This window comes from Papaver somniferum, chromosome 7 (assembly GCF_003573695.1).
Source record: "Papaver somniferum cultivar HN1 chromosome 7, ASM357369v1, whole genome shotgun sequence".
NCBI classification, from domain to species: Eukaryota; Viridiplantae; Streptophyta; class Magnoliopsida; order Ranunculales; family Papaveraceae; genus Papaver; species Papaver somniferum.
In genome coordinates, this window is record NC_039364.1 from 84,901,229 (window position 1) to 84,921,774 (window position 20,546).

Consider the following 20,546-nt stretch of genomic DNA (forward strand, 5'->3'; position numbering starts at 1 on the left):
CTCCTACAACCTCTTTGGAAGCCGCTCCTCCAACATCTTCTTCAGAAGCCGCTCCTCCAACCTCTTTGGAAGCCGGTTCAACATCTTCTTCATAATCCGCTCCTACATCCTCTTTGGAAGCTGCTTCAACATCCTTTTCAGAAACTGCTTCAACAGCCTTTTGAGGGTATTCCCCATGATAGGGTTCGTCCACATCAGAGTCGATAATTATGATGCCATTATGAATAGGTAATCATATTCATGTTCACCTGGAAGCTGCTTATGCTCAACCCTTCGTCTCTTTAGCCGAGCAGCAAATCTCTCAGCCATGGCACTCGTTGGCCGAGATGCCTCATCGCGTCTCCACTTTAATTTCCTACATGCTAACCGAAGCTAAGAAAGCTTGGACACGTTATCGAACGATGCTCAGATGTATGAGGGACATACCCTGTATATGTTAGAGAATTGATCGGTCGAACTCGCATGCGTTGCTATCTCAAGCATGTTTGCCAACGTTAGTGATCAAAACTATAAGTCTTTATTTATAATCTACTATAGCTAAGGTATCGGACTAGGATAGAAAGTGTAGTTAAGCTCAAGAACTCCATAGCAATCATCATACAAGACGAAGAACTACTCAAGGAACCGGTGGATCTTCATCGACTAAAAGGTATGTGGATACTTGAACTTATCTATCACTCAAAAGTATATTTATCTCCTATCTTGAGACAAAAGTCGTTTTGCTATATAGAATTAGATTATACACATTTGTTATTTCGAGCCGAGTTTATCTCGCCTATCTATTTCTCGAAATATGTGTTGGTAAGCTTTCGCTTTAGCCAAGTTCAACTTTACCTAGTGACGAAAGTCATGACAAGTTTCAATCACTTTGAAAATTGCTTACTTTGACGAAAAATAGTTTGTGAATAACAACTATAGAATATCAACGTCCTCTAAGAATGTTTCAATGATTGAAATGAGAGTTTAGATAATATAACCATTGGAGGATATAAGCATTGTTATGGAAACACACACACACACACACATATATATATATACAAGTCCTTATTCCTTGAACCGAAGTTTGCGAACTTTGTTGATCAAGAGAACCGGAACGGTGGCGTGAGCCAAGTCCGCTAACTGGCGGAAGTTCTCGACCCGAGAAATTCTGATGGAGTTTGTGAACTCCGTCCGGGAACTTAAGTCCGCGAACCCAGTCCGCAAACTTGAGTAGGTTATATCTAAAAACGATGTTTGTGAACTTATTCTTATATAAACTAAGGAATGCAAATTGCAAACCGTGGCTATATAGTTCATGAACCGATTCGAGTGAATCAAATTGTTTTTGCTTCGATTGTGGCTTGTGTAGTTACATAAGATTTCCTTGCAATTGAACAACTCTTTAACTAGTTCATTTGAGTCACTTGAACTAGTTATGGTGAAGAAGAATATGGCTGATATGAAAGTGATCATATGGATAACCATTTGGTTGAATATTGTTGAACCAACTAATGTACAAGTTTGGGTACGGTTACACAATCCTACAAACGTGCATTTCATTTGTGTGTAACAAGCTAGTTTTCGATCTAACGGTTGAAAGATATTAGCTTCAATATAATAAGGTTTTCATCTAACGATGAATATTGAATGCTTTGTTACCAAGCAAACATTGATTGCAAACCCTGATTTGAAAGACTATATAAGGGAGAACTCTAGCAACTGGGAAACCTAATCCCCACACCTTCTGTGTGATACTAGTTGTGCTAAGCTAGAGTTGATTCTCCTTTAACCTTTGGTTTCTTCTTCTAAACCAGGTTCACGGCTTAAAGACTTCATTGGAATTGTGAAGCCAGACCGATACTACTTTCTTGTAGTTGTGTGATCGGATCTTGCTGTTTCTATCGTACGAGTACAATTGTAATAATTGGCTTGAGATTGATATCTCCGATAGGTAAGATATAAAGGAAATCGCAAACACTTCGTCTCATCGTTTGTGATTCCGCAATATCTTTTTTCGCTGCGTCGATTAAGATTATTGTGAGGTGATTAATAATACTAGGTTGTTCTTCGGGAATATAAAGTCTAGTTTATCAATTGGTTCCTGTTCACCTTGATTTATCAAAAGACAGAACAAAACTCTAGGTATATTCGTGGGAGACAGATTTATCTATTACAGTAGACTTTTCTGTGTGATACAAATTTGTTTATTAAAGTCTTCATCTTTGGGTCGTAGAAACTATTAGTTATGGGTGAGATCATCTAAGGGAATCAAGTACGTAGAATCCTGCTGGGATCAGAGACGTAGGAGTATAAATGTACCTTGGATTAGAGTGAGATTGATTGGGGTTCAACTACAGTCCAGACCGAAGTTAATTTGGAGTAGTCTAGTGTCTGTAGCGACTTAATACAGTGTGTGTTCAAACTGGACTAGATCCCGGGGTTTTTCTGCATTTACGGTTTCCTCGTTAACAAAATTCTGGTGTCTGTGTTATTTGTTTTCCGCATTACATTTTGTTATATAATTGAAATATCACAGGTGGTGCGTTGTTCAATCAACTAGAATATCCGACCTTTTGGTTGTTGATTTAAATTGATTGACACTTGGATATTGGTCTTTGGTACCATCCAAGTTATCTCTCTAGTATTTGATAAAGACTCGCAGATTTCTATTTGCTTGAGTAGATATCAAATAGAGATTGAGATATAAACTCTTTGATATACTTTTTATATAGATTGAGTCTGACTTTCTAGTTGATTCTCTGGAAAGTATATTGGAGTTTGTCCATACAGATTGCTAAGCGAAATATTGGGTGTGGTTGTTGTACCCCCACTTTTTCAATTGGTATCAGAGCAGGCAAACACTCTAAACCTGATAAGTTTGTGTTTGTTCGTTCCTTAAAAATTGTCCCATGGGAAATTTCTTTGGAAAACTTGCTCTTGGCATCTGTAACGCACGCCAGAAGTCCTTAAAGATTGCTCAAGGATTATTATGGTTAAAACCTCCGGGTTCACATGATAATCTCATTTCATCTAAAGAGGAAAACTTAGATGATGAGAACCAGTCTAAAGGAAAAAAATAAAAAGAAGGAAAGATTGAGGAAACGTTCGTCACGCTCAAGTATATGGACCCTCACTAGATTAACTCTTGATCTCTTTGAGGAATACTATCGTAATGGATCAATTGATAAAGATCTATTTAGAGCGTTCGAAGGCGTTTTTAAACTCTTAGAAAAACTTAATTCTGTTAAGTCTAAGAATCCTTCCGAAAAAGGTTTTGTACATGTTAAACCATCGAATAATATTGTACAACATAGGATTCGGAAGAATTTTCCTTCTAGCTAGATCAAACGAAGGATAGAAAGCTCTGACTACCCTGATTATCATCATTACGTTGATTATATCACGGGGACTGTTCACACATATCAACCATAAATGTTGCATGAGAATTCCTCTGCACATTATGTCTCTTGGTAACAAGCTTGACACTACCCCATTTGTATATATCTTGGAATGGGGAAAGAAATGTCTGAGTTTTGTACAGTTTTGTTATTCTCTTATAGAATACCAAATAAAGATTTCTACTGCATCCATCGTCTCTCACAAAAGTGTGTTGTCACAGGATGCATAATCTTTGATGTGCAAACGGCTAAGAAAATCCCACTTTCCTTATGTGGATCGCGGTTCACAAACGGGTCCAAGCCCATTTTTGGTCTTATAAAGAAGAAGTTCGCGCACCCTCTTCTTCATCACCCGTCTGCGTACGTAAACCTCTAGGGTTTTGTGTGTTTCCTCCATTGAAGCCTTCTTGGAGAAATTGAAAGAAAGAGTGTTCAAAATTCACTCCAAGTAAGTAAATTCCTCTTGTTCCTTTCAATTTCTTAGATCTCATGATGAATTCTAAGGGCTCAAAAAGAAGCTCCAAAAGCTCAAATACCTCTAGCATGGATTCTCCTTGTGACCAAAATTCTCTTAGGATTAGGTTTGTGGATGATTCTTGTGCTAGAATTTTTGAAAAGATTTCATCTAAAGGTTTTATCCTAGGAAAGAAATTGGATCTCTCTAGTGGGCATGAAGAGGATTTAGCTTTCTTCAAAAAATTCAAGCTTGGAAATATCTTTGATGGTCATGGTCAAGGATTTGATTCTCTCACAAGAATTTTCTATGCCAAAATTCATGATGTTGATCTTAATAAGATGGAATTCAAATTCATGATAAATATAAAAAGATTTCTTGTTGATAGAGAATTAATTTCAGAGATTACCAACATTCCGTTAGGAAACGTGCGTCTTCCTAGACCAAGTGATGAACGTCCATCATGTGATGAAATCTCTATTGAGCTTTGTGGCAAGAAGGTAGCTTGGAATCAAGGAAAGTTTACTACTAATGATCTTAGTATTGCGTTGATGGCATTTGGAAAACTTGGTATCTCGAATCTTTGTCCCTCCACAATTGAGAATTCTTGGTGGAGTCATGAGTTTGCGGAATTAGTCTATTTCCTTGAATCGGATGTTCAAAGTCTCGATATTTGTGGTTTTATCATCTTTCAAATGACTTCGATGACTTCACCCATCAAGATGTTAGGTTACCCTTGCTTGATTGGTCAAATTTTCCGTGATCGTGGTTTTGATCCAATTGGCAACTCTCTCGGGGTTCCCAAACCAGTTCGTCTCTGTACCTTCAGACGCATAAGGGAAAATATGTGCAAAAGACAAAGAGATACTTCACTTAACTATTGTGACCCTACCATCTTGAGCCTTCTTCAAAAATTCACAAGGGCGTGTGTAAGGTCGATTCAAGGGTGAAGTGCGTACAAGAACGATTGTCATTGGTTGCAACTAAGTTTCCCGAGCTCAAGGAAGAGTTGAAAACAATTCAACCATCTTGCAGTATTTCCGGCGAGGAAGACAATGTGTAAAAGATGATCTTTTTTCCTAGTAAATCTTCTATATTCTTGTTTTTGTTAGAAGAATAACTAGAGTTTGGATTAGCCACTATTGTGATTACACATAGGTATGTCCAACGTTTTCATCTTCATGTTTTTAGATTTATTGGTTAAATTCTAAATTTTTCTGGAAGATGATTTTTGCAGTATTAATCTTTATGGTTTTATATATTGCAATATTGTTATGGGATATGTGTGTTTGCGTCCGTGAACTATTGACAAATATGCATGTATTGATAAAAGAACTCTCCCCCATAAAGTCTTTCGTATGTCGATATGCATGTATTGATAAAAGAATGGATAGACTTTTGACAAATACAAAAGTTAAGCCTATTATGTCAATTATTGATGGAAGATGGGTTAAAATATTTTGTTTGCAAGGATTATGTCTATTGAATGTCGTTACGCGAATAGTGATGGAAAATAGAATGAATCCATATTAGATTAATTATGGGTTCTCTTGTGATTAATCTAATTGTATATCTTTGAGTCTCCATAAGTTCACTTATGTTGAGCATTTTCCGATTGAATTAATCATGGGTTTTCTTGTGGTTAATTTAATTGAGTATTTTGGATACAAATTCATACTTGTATGTGATTTGTTATGTCCAAAGAAATCCTTCTTTTCTTTCGAAATTAAGGTCGCTCTTGTTCTTCCTTTGGGAATGACATTTTATGGGGGAGAGTTCTTAATTGAACTTGTGCTTAATTGCCAAATATTTGTGGGGAGTGCGGCTGTGGAATATTATAGGGGTAATCTTATATCTTTATAAACTCCTTGATGAATGCATTTAGCTTCGGCTTTATGATTGCATCTAAATAAGATGATATGTGTTTATTTTTTTGGTCATGAATTGTCTCTTTCGGAAATTTCATTAGGATCCCGCTTTAGTACCTTTACCAATTTTATTGACAAAAAGGGGGAGAATTAATATGTAATTCACACTACAAATACATATGGTTTTCAGATCATTATGTAAGGGGGAGTGGTTTCCATGTGAGATGGAGTATTGACTAAGGGGGAGCGATACATATCACCATAGTATTGTTGTTGAAGTTGTGATACAATTGAACTTTGACGCTGTGTAATGATACGATGACACTGTATAACAATGATTGAGAACTCTTGTTTTCTCGTTGTTATAGCTACGGATTTTCAACAACGATGATGTTGAACTTACAACCTTTGGGATCATTAGAGTACTTGGAAGTGACGAAGATTTCGAGTAATGTTGATCAAGAGAACCGGAATGGTGGCGTGAGCCAAGTCCGCGAATTGGCAGAAGTTCTCGACCCGAGAAATTCTGCTGGAGTTTGTGAACTCCGTCCGGGAATTTAAGTCCGCGAACCCAGTCCGCGAACTTGAGCAGGTTATATCTAAAAACGATGTTTGTGAACTTATTCTTATATAAACTAAGGAATCCAAATTGCAAACCATGTCTATATAGTTCATGAACCGATTCGAGTGAATCAAATCGTTTTTGCTTTGATTGTGTCTTTTGCAGTTACACAAGATTTCTTTGCAATTGAACAACTCTCTAACTAGTTCATTTGAGTCACTCGAACTAGTTATGGTGAAGAAGAATATGGTTGATATGAAAGTGATCATATGGCTAACCATTTTGTTGACTATTGTTGAACCAACAAATGTACAAGTTTGGGTACGGTTACACAAGCCTAGAAACGTGCATTTCATTTGTGTGTAACAAGCTAGTTTTCGATCTAACGGTTGAAAGATATTAGCTTCAATCTAATAAGGTTTTCATCTAACGATGAATATTGAATGCTTTGTTACCAAGCTAACATTGATTGCAAACCCTGATTTGAAAGACTATATAAGGGAGAACTCTAGCAACTGGGAAACCTAATCCCCACACCTTCTGTGTGATACTAGTTGTGCTAAGATAGAGTCGATTCTCCTTTAACCTTTGGTTTCTTCTTCTAAACCAGGTTAACGACTTAAAGACTTCATTGGGATTGTCAAGGCAAACCGATACTAGTTTTTTGTAGTTGTGTGATCTGATCTTGTTGTTTCTATCGTACGAGTACAATCGTAATAATTGGCTTGAGATTGATATCTCTGATAGGCAAGATATAAAAGAAATCACAAACATTTCTTCTCATCGTTTGTAATTCCGCAATATCTTTTTTCGCTGCATCGATTAAGATTATTGTGAGGTGATTGATAATATTAGGCTGTTCTTCGGGAATATAAGTCTGGTTTATCAATTGGTTCCTGATCACCTTGATTTATCAAAAGACAAAACAAAACTCGTAGGTATATTCGTGGGATACGGGTTTATCTATTACCGTAGACTTTTCTGTGTGATACAGATTTGTTTATTAAAGTCTTCGACTTTGGGTCGTAGCAACTCTTAGTTGTGGGTGAGATCAGGTAAGGGAATCAAGTACATAGCATCCTGCTGGGATCAGAGACGTAGGAGCATAACTGTACCTTGGATCAGTGTGAGATTGATTGGGGTTCAACTACAGTCCAGACCGAAGTTAATTTTGGTAGGCTAGAGTATGTAGCGGCTTAATACAATGTGTGTTCAAACTGGACTAGGTCCCAGGGGTTTTCTGCATTTGCGGTTTCCTCGTTAACAAAATTTTGGTGTCTGTGTTATTTTTTTTCCGTATTATATTTTGTTATACAATTGAAATATCACAGGTTGTGCGTTGTTCAATCAATTAGAATATCCGACCTTTTGGTTATTGATTTAAATTGATTGACACTTGGATATTGGTCTTTGGTACCATCCAAGTTATCTCTCTAGTATTTGATAAAGACTCACAGATTTCTATTTGCTTGAGTATATACCAAATCGAGAGATTGAGATATAAACTCTTTGATATATTTTTATCAAGATTGAGTCTGACTGTATGGTTGATTCTCTGAAAAGTATATTGGAGTTTTTCCATACATATTGCTAAGCGAAATATTGGGTGTCGTTGTTGTACCCCCACTTTTTCAGTATAGCTTGTCCATCTTCACGAAACGGACGATCTATTTTAGCCAATACCTCTTCGAATACGGTCATCCGGGATTCGTCGACTTCAAAATTCTTTTCTGGAGAGTTGGAGGAATAATCAGGGATTCCCATCATATACTGCAGAAAGCATAAGATCACGGTTATGTCAACAACCAACGCGGCGGATGATCTAAAATTTTTTTACAAAAGGAGACGAAGTACTTACCTCCCAGTGGAAGAAAGGAGAAAAGTACAACTTCGTAATGATCGGTGTGAGAAGAAGGACCTAAGTGCTTCGTTTTATATTCAAAAAATCTACAAGATCCGGGAAAGGAAAGGACTCTCTACCTGCCATGTATACAAGCTTTGGATGCGGGATATCAGCCGACTATATGCTCATCTACCTGGAACTAATTGGCACATACTAAAGAGGGAGATTGCTACTTGTCTCGATGCTTCACCAAACATGTCCTTCTCAAAGACCAAGACGACCTCTCTCATGGTAATGTTCGTCTGCTCTTCTCATGAATTTTCATCTGTCACCATCTAGTGCTTACCCCACAACAATGTCACCGTGCTAAGCAGGGGACTTAATATTGATGGTGGTTTTTAGTTTAGGGTTAAACTGTAAAACCTTATATTTATGTGCCTTTGTTCTGCAAAGAAATAGAGCCATTTGAAAGTGATGATCCATTTGAGCAATTCCGTATATTAATATACGAAATTTTTTTAGAATATTGTTGGTTGCAAAATCTCAGACATTCTGTAAATTTTATTAATCTCCCACCTGCATTATTCACTAATGCATGGCTTGCTGAGTATTTTTCCTATGCTATGTTCTCAGCTGAACTCTTAATATTGACATGATATGACAACTAATGTTCGTTCTCAGCTGAGCAGCATGAGTTTCCCGAAGTGTCGGGATTAAGATGTGCATGAAAGTACTCAATCGGAAGCACGCAAGTTGTGCTGCTCTCTGAGAGTAAAATTAGTGATTTTGTATCAAGACACAAGATTCACAAGAAATTGATTAATTTTGTGCCAGCTCACAAAATTCAATTTTCTAACCTAATTTTATCAATTTACAAAAATTAGGTTTTTGCGGTCTGCGCAATATCTTGATCCTATTAGTCGAGACTAAACCTAGGCAAACTAGGAAATTGATCCATTATGGAACTAGTAGGAGCTAAATCCTACCAAAAACTAGAAAACAAGAAATACAGGGAAACTGTGGAAAATAAAAGCAGCAGCAAAAGGGAGTGCGGCCACGCCGTTTGGCCGGCTGGTTTGCCCTAACTGGCACCGCTCATGCCCGACCGGCCACGCCCCATATTATTCTGTCAGCCCCTTTTTTCCACCGACCACTCAAATCGCTGTAAATGCACAGCCTACAGTTTGAATTAAAGGTGGAAGTTGGCTGGTCGACACACTTAATTCCTTGAGAAATTGAATCTAGATTGTCCATGTCAGTCTTAAAACAATCATGACCGCACGATTTTTTCGGTCGATTTATCTAGCATAGACGCCTCCTAACGCAACCAGAAAAGCTTTGTGCTATACACCGGCGGGCTCACTCACACATCATCCAATCATAGCCCTCCCATCCTGCAAGCAGGGCCTCAAACCGATCGTTCAAAGTAGGTTGGTTTTGAGGCTTAAAAACCCTAATTTATGTTAGCGGCAGTGCATTACTGCCACAAAACGATCTCGACCGTCCAACTTGGCTAGCCAAATCGACCGTCGTAGATCCTATTTTGGGAAACCAATGAGGTGTCATCGTAATTATTGGCTTCCCCCTCCTATTGGTACCAATTGGCCCATCCTCAACTCGCTCGAATAGTTCGTGGCAGCTGCTCAAAGATGGCTAGTCGCGTTGCCTACAAGGATCTTAAATAAATTCAAAATCAGCCAATAACTGCCGCAAATCATCTCAGCCACCCAACTTGGCCAGCCAAATTGAGCGACCTAGATCTAATTCTGAGCGACCAATAAGATGTCAAAATGGCCACCAGCCATCATTCTCCTATAGGACTGACCACCTCATCTTTGGCATACATGGATAGCCCCTGGAAGCTTCCCAAAGATAGCCGGCCATGCTCTTTTTAATAAATTGAGTACCGCGAATAACCAAGACAGGCTCTATACAACGATGCTTCATGAGCATCAATTATTTTGAGATGCTTACTCAAAAGCGATGCTTTATATGCATGGATTACAAACGATGTTTTACAAATATCGATTTCACAAATAACTTAATTATTTGACCTAAAAGCATTATGTGCTATTTTTTGCGACAAGTTTCACAACTTGACTTATCATATATGACTGCCTGCCGCCTAGCTTACGCGTGATTGGTCGAAATAATTTGATCCTGCAAGCAAGACCCATTCAGCAACCTGCTGCGTATTTTTCTACAAAAATACTCGAGACATCAAACATGTCACAAACTGGGGGATGTTCATCAGGGTATTGGTCTGGCGGTTTACAGCGTGCGACATGCAACACGTCCATTATGAGAAAGTGTCAGGAAAGAGGGACAGTTAGTGGCAGTAGAGAGGTAGTGGGTGTAAAACCAACCAGTCTTCCCTTCATAATAGGGACATGGTTTTCACCATTTTACATGATCCCCACTTCTCTATTACTCAACTACTTCATTTTCCTATGAGATCAGTGTGTGTTAGACTATGACTTGTATAAATAGATTTTCAATCTATTTCAAAAAACAGGTTTTGATTAACGCAAGTACATCCAGAAAACACCAAAAACTTATAGCTTACATTCCGCAAGCAAGTTCTATATTCTGATACAAGTCATAAAACAACCACACCTCATAGAATTCATCATTCTGATCTCAACACCTTCTCTGCTTCCCTCCCTAAGATCAACCCTTCTTCTTCATTTTGTGACTGAAGTAAGGCTGGAACGTCCATTTCTTGGTTTATGCCAGAATTGTACAGATTGATCTCTCGAATCTAAAGTACTCCTGTGCAGTACATTTGTTTAGGGTTTAGATTCGTTTCTCGGTGGCACACCCAATTTACCATTTTCAGTAGAATCAGTTTTTACCCAAAAAAAAAACCATAAATATAGATGGGCTAAGTACTATTTTTAGGATAAATTTTAAAAAAAGTTATGCAATTATTAGAATTTTAAGAGGGCTAGAGCCATGTTAGTCAACCCTTGGATCCACCACTGGGTGGTGGTGGAGAAAGAAATGGTACCATGCGGTTTTGTGGTGGCGGAGGATATTTGTGAGTAATAATAGACTAAGTTAATAATTTTGTGCCACGAAACGGGTAACGTTATAAAGTGTAAAACGTCGTTGATCATTTTAATGTTAAAATAAACTCAGTTAAAGCACCTCACAATTAAAAAAAAAAAACTGGAATCTATGTCATTTAATAACTGCAGACGAATGACACGACCCAAAATCAGAACATATGAAATTTCTTATTACCAAGCCGTGCCGTTACGACATGAGTTATATTCTAGATGAAGCTTGGCTAAGTTAGGCTAGATAAATAACGACCGAGATTTGTCCAGGTGGGAGATAAATCTACGGCAGTGGTTTATTCAACTTAAATATTATAAGTACTTTATTAATTAGTGTTTCACTAATTGCTCATAATAAATGATCTATTAATTTATCTCATTATACAGTGTTTTGTTAATTAGTGTTTCACTAATTGCTCGTAATATGTTATCATTAATTTTTCAATTCTAAATATTCCCTTAATTAATTTAATAAATATTTATTTTCATTATAAAATAATTTAGATAAAAATAAAAATAATATCAATATACATTTGTGGCGGTAGCGGTGGAGGAGGAAACATTAGTGGTGGTCAGGGGGAGAGCCAAGCCCAACTGTAATTATTTTTGGTCTTTTTATCATAAAATGGGATACAAAGTCTATTTTGTACTTGGATCCAACTTGCCAAGAATTTTTGCTTCCCTTTTCTTGAAATCCTGGTTCCGCCCTTGGTGGTGGTGGTGGAAGAAGTAGTGGCGTTGGATGCTGGTGAGTAGTGGAAAATAATATTAGTTTTGTGTCGCTACAATACGGATAACATCATATTTTGAAAGATGTGCGATTGATGACGACATGTACCATATATTCAAGGGATGACATCAAATCATATAAGACAAAATATTTATGATCGTTGTTAGATCAGCCAAATGGTACCCTTGCTATATTTGGTACCATATCATATAAATCATGATTTTTTAATGTAAAAATAAAATTGATTGCGACACAAAAGAGAATATTACACAAAAAAAAAAAAAATTGAACAAGTTAATTGACGACCTTTTGTTTAATTTAAACCTCATACATGACTTTTGTGATTAAAAATTAGAATTGTGTCCAACAACTTACAGGGGCTGGATGGAAGTGGTGATGACAGTGGCGGAGTCAGAAATTGACATTGAGGGGGCTACTTTTTTGTTAAAAGAAACATGTAAACTTTAGTGGACTAACACTAAATATAGTATGGACAAAGTACTATTTATAAGATAAAATTAAATATTTTTATGTAGTTATTAAAATTTTAAGGGGGACTAGAGCCAGGTTAGTCGACCCTTGGCTCTGCCACTGAGTGGTGGTGGAGAAAAAAAATGGTATCATTCGGTTTTGTGGTGATGGCGGGTATTGGTGAGCAATAACATATTATGTTAACTCCGTATCGACACAAAACACGTAACATTCATTTAAAGTATAAAACGTGGTTGATCGTTTTAATGTTAAAATAAGCTTGGTTAAAACACAACTAAAAAAAATACTGAAATCACTTGTCATGTTATTTAATAACTGCGGATGAACAACACGAATCAAGATCTGAACATACTTATCATCGAGCTGTGCAATTACGACACGGATTATATTCTAGTCTACAATACAAAATAAAGCTTGACTAAGGTTAGGCTAGATAAAGAACAGACAAGATTTCTCCTGACAAAAGATAAATTTGCATCTGTGATTATTTCTCATAAGCAATGATTTTGATTGGGATTAGAAATGCACCAAAAGGCCAAAATTCGCGTACAATATCACTAATGTTTCATTAGTTTTTCAAATAAATATCTATTAATTTTTCATAATAAATGCCACATTATAAATGATAAATTTATTTATTAATAATAATTAATATATTTTTATTAGCTAATACTTAAATTGCCTAACAATTATAGAAGTGGACTATATTGGTGCTAGTGGTGGTGTTAAAGCAAAAACCTTATGGTGTAGTTGGAAGTGGTGAAAGTTGTTTCAATAAAAAAAAATAGTGATGGGTGGTGCTATGGTGGTGGCAAGTATTGGTAAGCAGTAGTGGCCAGCAATTAATTTCGTGTAGTCTCACATATTTCTTAATAAACTGTTTGGCGTTATTTTTATTCGATGATGATGGATTACAAAGTATACTGTTATTCGGTAAGTGGTTAACCATTTTTATTTGCTAGATAATTAGGGTTTCGTTATTTTTATGCAGTGAATGACCTAACATATTCGAAGATTAATGTTGTAGAATGTCTGGGAGTTTTAAAGAACCAGAGATACATCTCATGCGGGTAGAATGGGTTGGTTTCAAGTTAAATAATATAATGGCTTACGTAAATAAATTAGCTTTTATTTGTGTTATTGATATAGTAAGAACATACAATCCGATATGTATTGTTAAGCCCACTTTTGAGTTTTAATCTTTTTAGAATATTCTGAAAGATGACAATATCAACGAGAATCTGGACACTGTTAGTACCTACATAATTATTTTCGGACGAATGAGTTCGAGTGATGTAATTTTGTTATATCCATATAGTTCAATGTTTTTATCTTGTGCAGTCGCTTAAATAAGGGGGATGCAGAAGGACAGTGCCATTTCAAATAATTGATAAGATATCATTGTAAACAATAAAACATTTCAAATGACGTTGTTTTTTTGGGAGAAAGTATGTGAAAACTGATTTCAATAGTAGGAATTACCTATAGGTACTAATATCCTAGTATTGATTAGTGGCAGGTCCACCCACTAAAGCCCAGTAACCAGAGGTCCATAATAAAAAGAAAACAGAAAAATGGACCCAACTTTTTAATCCCAGGACCTGTACACGTGCGGGAACATTTATGTGTAATTTAAAAATACCAGAAATAACCTTTCTACTTTACAGACCAATTCACAATTCATCATTTTTCATTTTCTCTATTGTCTCTCTCGATTTGAAGAGCTCTGGCGACTTGCGATGAAGATTCTTACGAGGTCTTTGATCGATTAGTCAGTTTATCCGCGCAAGATTTTGTTCCCTATATGTATTCCTCTGTATCTCCTTCGATTGATCATTTCTAACACCCTAAAAAATGGTGAGATTCTTAATTTAGTCTTCTTTTTATTATTTTCTTAGGGTTTTGATATTTTCAGTATCTTCTTCTTTGCTGTTCGAGTTCTTTTTATCATCAATTAATTGGTTTTTACTGAAATTTGGGTGATTTGTTGGATTCGATCTACTAGTTACAGTCTGGTAAAATAGATCTAATTTTGGATGTTTGATTGCTGATCCGTGAATTGGTTCGATGTAATGATCTGTTACGTTTGGTAGTGGATTAATGGATCTCACTTTGGCCAGTGAAACGTTATAGGAAGAATTGATGTGTTGATTTGGGAACAAAAATTGTTATTGTTTAGATTATTCAGTAATATAGCCATAATTTTGTTTTTTGTTTCTTTTTTTTGTTAAAGTCATGATTGTTTGTTGTTACAGATTATTTGATTCAACAGTACATAAACGGTATACTGAAGAAAAAAAACTGGTTTAATTTTGTTATATTCATTGTTTTATTACTTTTTTTGTTTGATGCTGAAGTACCTGTATCCAATACTGGAATGAAGTTGTTTTTATTCTGTTAGATTTATAGGTTTATAAGTTATTTTTGACATGCAGTTGATTTTTAGTTTACGAATCAGAAGTACATATATGGAATACTGAAAATAATTGCTTGTAATTCTGTTGTGTTCATAGTATACTCAGTTAACTCATATGATCTAGCAATACATATGAAATACTGAATTGAAAGTGTTTCAGTTCTGATATATTCATATGTTTTTGTTGGTTGTATATGTTTGTGCTTTTGTCTCTGAAATTGTTGTTAATTTTTGATGCGAGTACAGTACCCATCATGCGAGTTAAAGCTCCTACATACACATGTTCTCCCATAATTACAACATTTAGAAATTTGATTAGAATGGTAGTCATTTCGTGAAAGAGTAATGTTATGGAGTACTAGTTTAACCTTGTGCATATGTTAATTCCAATGTTTTCACAATCCTAAACCTCGTTTAGCTTACATTCGATGGTCACAATGTATATACACTGCACTGCTAAAAAGACATAATGTATATATATGTTGCACTGCTGAAAAGTCAAGGTGTATATATGCTGCACCGCTGACAAAATCCCAGTTTATATGTGCTACACCGCTGACAAAATCCCAGTGTATAATTGCTATATTGTGCTATTTCTCAAGTTATAAACTCTACACTCAAGAGAAAATCATTGCATAAACGATGTACTTCGTACTTCCTAACTTTATATGTGGCAAAGCCTTCATACACAGGTACAGATTTCATTACTTTTAGGAGTAGTTTAAACCAATGACTGAGTAGTGGTCCTTGTCAATGATTTAGCTGACAGTAGTGCTTCTAATATTGTTGTTTTTGATTTCATATTCAGAGGATTATCTTGAGTTTATTTTTTGATTTTTGGTAATTTTTGGTTTTGTTAAATTAGATCTTTGAGATCTTCGCCACGACTTCACTTAAATTTTTTCTATTCCGTTTCATTAATGGTGTTGATGGTGTTGTTCATTTTGTACTCAAAAGGTGGTGGTGCTACTAGACTTTACAAGCATTTGATGAACAAACAAGAGATCTAAAGCAAACATCTACAAGATATGTAAGTCTATTCTCTCTTATTATGTAAATTACAGTACACCATGATTTACTACAGACTCATGTCTCTACTGTGAAGACAAGTGCACCATTTTCCAAAATGAAATTTACATTAGCCTGATTTGTGTTTGTGCCGCATTATGCATAGGTGTTAGATGGAATTAGTTATCTTTTCAAATTTTATCCCTGTTATGATACTTAAAATCCACTGAAATATGAGTGAAGCAAATATGTACTGACACAGTTGTGAAAGGAAAAATTGTTATCTTAGCATTATGCAAAGGTTTTAGATGGAATTAGTTGTATTTTAGAATGCAATCCCTGTTATGATGTTTAAAATCCAATGAAAGTATGAGTCTAGCTAATATGTACTGACCGTTGTGAAAGGAAGAATTTCCTTTCTTTGCATTACGGATAGGTTATGTTGTGTGAACATACCAATAATGTTACTATAAAATTTTGTAGATTTGCTGGCATTCTATGAATCGGGGAATAAGAATTTTTCATAGTACATAAATGCCGTACTCCTAAAAATCAATTTTCATTTGTTCCTATTGTATCTGCCACTTGATCTTATTTTGATTACACTTGCACATAACTAAATACTCTTTTTAGAAGCATTTCTTTAAGTTCTCGATAACATGTCCATTAGCCGATGGTGCATATGCATGTAATAATTGAGAAAGTAACTTGCCAAGCCACCTTGCAAACAAGAAATTCCTAATACAATTTTCATCTTCATAAAAATAAAAATTGTGAATTACATGGGTGTAAGCATCTCTGGTCTCTCTGCAGTATAACTATAGAGTATATAATTGGCAATTGTCGTATTTGGTGAGCTACAGAGATTACCTCCTTTGTCCCATAATTTAATAGAAAATCAGTGTATAAGCACTGCACTCCTGAGAAAATAAGTGTATAAATGATGTACTGTGATACTTCTCAGTGTATAATCGCCACACTCAAGAAAAAATCACTGTATAAATGTTGTTCTGTGTTATTTTTCAAATATATTGGAGGAGCCAAAACAAATAGTTTATACAATCTGACTGAGGTTGCACTCTTAATTACTAATTTTGTCAGATTTGGCATTTCGTTTTTTGCTATTTGGGTAGCTGGTGTTAGGCGTTGTGGATTTGTAATCGCACTACGGATCTTTCATTTGCACTAGATGAATTACAAAGTTTTACTTTGCATTGAGTGTTACTTCAATAACTTGTGTGGTTACCAGTAAGACTGATTTAACTTGTGTTCCAAATCTAGACTGTTTAATATTGCCATTTCGTTTGTATTGCAGGAACAAAAAGCTTTGGCAGAAGTTGTTTAATATTCAATCATCTACTGATTTTGTCTTGTTTCGATTTGCAGTCGTTAATCATTGTCTTTTTTCTTCTAGGTACGGTACCGTGGTTAGTCGAGATAGTACTGGTAGTGTACAGTTTTGGGATGGTGAACAATAAATTCCTTTCCAGACACATTCTTTTCCACAAGGGTAATGTCAATGCTTTGGCACCTTCTCCTATTCATAATAAAGTATTTTTTTTGTTGGTTTCGATGGTCAGGTAATGATTAGCAATCAGTGATTAGTTCCAAACTAGCTGTAAATTTGCATGAAGGTGTAACGCATAGGTTGTTACTGAGGGTAGTTAAGTGTGTTGATGTATTCTTAATTTTTTTTAGCATTTTATGCAACTGGCAATCGAAAAGGGGATCAAGGGTGTGTTTCCCCTTGTAGACCATGGTAATTTAATTTTCGGCACCACTGTTGATAGCTAACTAGCATGCTGATTGCAAGATTCCAACATATTGTCATCATTTTCTAGTGCAGACAGAATATACTCTTGTTTTGAGTACATATTTGCTGCACCAATTTTATAAATACATATTATGTGTCCCAATTAAACACAGATTCTTTACATTACGAATACACTGCTCATGAAGCCCATGCAGCCACTAGCACTACAGTGGAATCTCTCAAGCTACTTCGCAGAGTAGTCATTAAACAGTACATATATGTTGTACTAACAATTGTGCCTCATTCAATTTCCTGGATTTTGAGTGGTGCCTCAAATTGATGAGGTCGCTGATGACAGTGTTGGTGTAGACTCGAAGAGGACAGGTTGAATTGGATCTGACATTTTCGACATTTCTTATGATGAGGCTGTTGGTGCTTTGGGAGGAAAAGGTTCAACAGAAGTGGAGCAGTAGGGAGTGTTTCGGCTAGCAGTGGCTCGTTGGGTGGTAGGGAAAGCTGGAAACTCGTGGCACTAAGCATATTTCACTAAGATTTGTTTTATGTTATGGGAGGCATGTCCAGATTATTGTGAGGATTCTTGAAAAAAGAGGATTCCAGTAAGTAATGTCAATGGTAAATTTTGTAACTTGGAGGAGGAAAGTGCGAATCTAGTTGTCCAAAAGTTTTTGTTATTTCTTTTTCTTTTTATGTTTTTGTTTTGCTTCTTGGTCTTGTTAAATGACCATTTTCTTATTTATTTGACATTCCTAAGTCAAATAAAATCAAAGCAGTATAAAAATATATGTACTGAAAAAGTTTCACTTAAGTTTTGCAGTGCCGTGCAATTGCTCTCGAATTTTCCTTGCAGTAAACAATATAAATCATAAATGTACCGAATAAGTGATGAATATATGAAAGTCACTAATTTTTTTAGTACAACGTATATGAACAGTTCACACTGTAAAAGTCGACTGCATGTCAAAGTAAAGTAACTGACGAATTTATAAATAATAACAAATCAAACTAAGATTTTTTTTCCAGTACATCATATATGTACCGCTGGACCAAACATTAAATTTTTTTTCTGCTGCTGAATCTTCGAAATCATCTTCTATCACTCCTCCTTTAGTTTTCTTTAGTTTTCTGTTGATTTTCTTCTTGTTGTCACCATTGTTGTGTAGATTTTCTTATTTATTGCTTGAAATTGAAAAGTTTAGGTCATCAATTCAATATATTTTTGTAATTTTTTTACTAAAAATCAGGATTTTGATGATTTCAGTAGTGTTTGAAGATTTAATATGGGAAACCACTGATTTTCGATCTTGGATCTTCATTGCAATTACCAGCGAATAAAAGAGAAGAGAACGAGCAAAAGGAAAAAGAAGAAACCGAGAGAAACATTGTGTTTCTGGAGAGGGAACTAAATTTTTAGTCTTTTTGTTAGCACACGTACGAAAGACCAAGGGTAATGGGGTAATTGGACAATATTAAATTACTATGGACCTATAGGTAACTTGTTTTTCTGGAAGGACCCTACTATAACTATTTATTTGGGCCAAGGACCAAATGGCAAATTTTCCATTTTCAATATAATTTTGTGGCTAGCTTGAGTATAGAACTCCACAGAGAAAGGCATTATTTGGGAGAGTATCAAAGTCTCAAGCATACTAAAAAAGAATCATATATGAGTATATGAGAAAAATTTGCCGACTTCCTTCATTTTTATAATGATACGAAAGGTAAACTCGACAACTAATAACTATTAAATTTAATACCCATAAAATGCATAATCAAACAAAAAATATGCCCGGACCTGTTAAGCCCTAGTAAAATTACAAATCGCTCTTTCAAAATGCTAAATTTTTTTCGAAACTGCTACTTATAAATTTTTCCATGAGAGTAGACGAGCATTCAAGTAACGCCAAGTGTGAGCCTGGATTAAAATTTGCCACTTCCACAAGAGTATAAAAGTTTGCATCACATGAGATTCCGTTTCATTCACCGGTTTGTGTTAAGCGGAGTTAAAATCAAGTTAAGCGCGTAACAGAATAACGTTCATGCATCAGGCGGGCATACAAACCATGTCTAAAATATTAGTTTTTTATTTCTATTACTGTGTCTTTTAATAAATAAAACCAAAACCAAAGTCAAATAAAACATAGCATGTTTAGTTTTTTCTGGTAGCTACTATTATGGACTCTCTTCAGAGAACAAGCAAAGAACATCCAAATAAGACTTACTGTGTACAAACAAGATAACATTTCAGGTAAGTTTCTCATGGATGGTTTTTTCTTTCTTTTTTCCGGCAAACTCTCAAGAAGGATTTGTTGATCAAAGAAATTGAAAACGTAAGAGGAGGGGGCAAAACGAAAACTCCTAAGAGAAAAGAAGGGAGGAAAAACAAAAACAAAGATTATATCGAAACCTATAAGTAGGTAACATAGATCATAGATCGATGAAATCTGGTGGCTCAAACCATTATTGCTACTTATATCTAGTGACCTAATTCGCTAAAGCATTAGCCATGGAGTTGCTTTCTCTATAAATGTTAGAGAAATTAAACTGAATTGTATCCAAAAACAAAATTGGAAATATGTCCTGGATTCACTAAGTGAGTTGGGAACTTTCTCGTAACTCTAAAAATTAGTGACTCTGTCCCAGCCTTTCATAGCGGCAAAATTATATTCAAAATATTCGATAATATCGACCACTTAATTGTTGGTCGTTCACTCCTTATGGACCCAACAAGCTAAATAAAGGAGGTTAGGTTAGTAAAAAGAAATTGATTTAGTATACATCTCTTTTCCGTATAAACAAGAAGAAGCCACGAGTTAAAAAAGCTCCTTGAATAGAAAATAGAGTCACGTTAGGAGAGAGAAGCTGTGAGATGGTGCGATTTTTTATTGGTGGTGCGATTTTTTGGATTTTTAGGATTTTCGTCATCTTCTTCTGTATGGTGTGATGGAGGGCTCTCCTCCGCC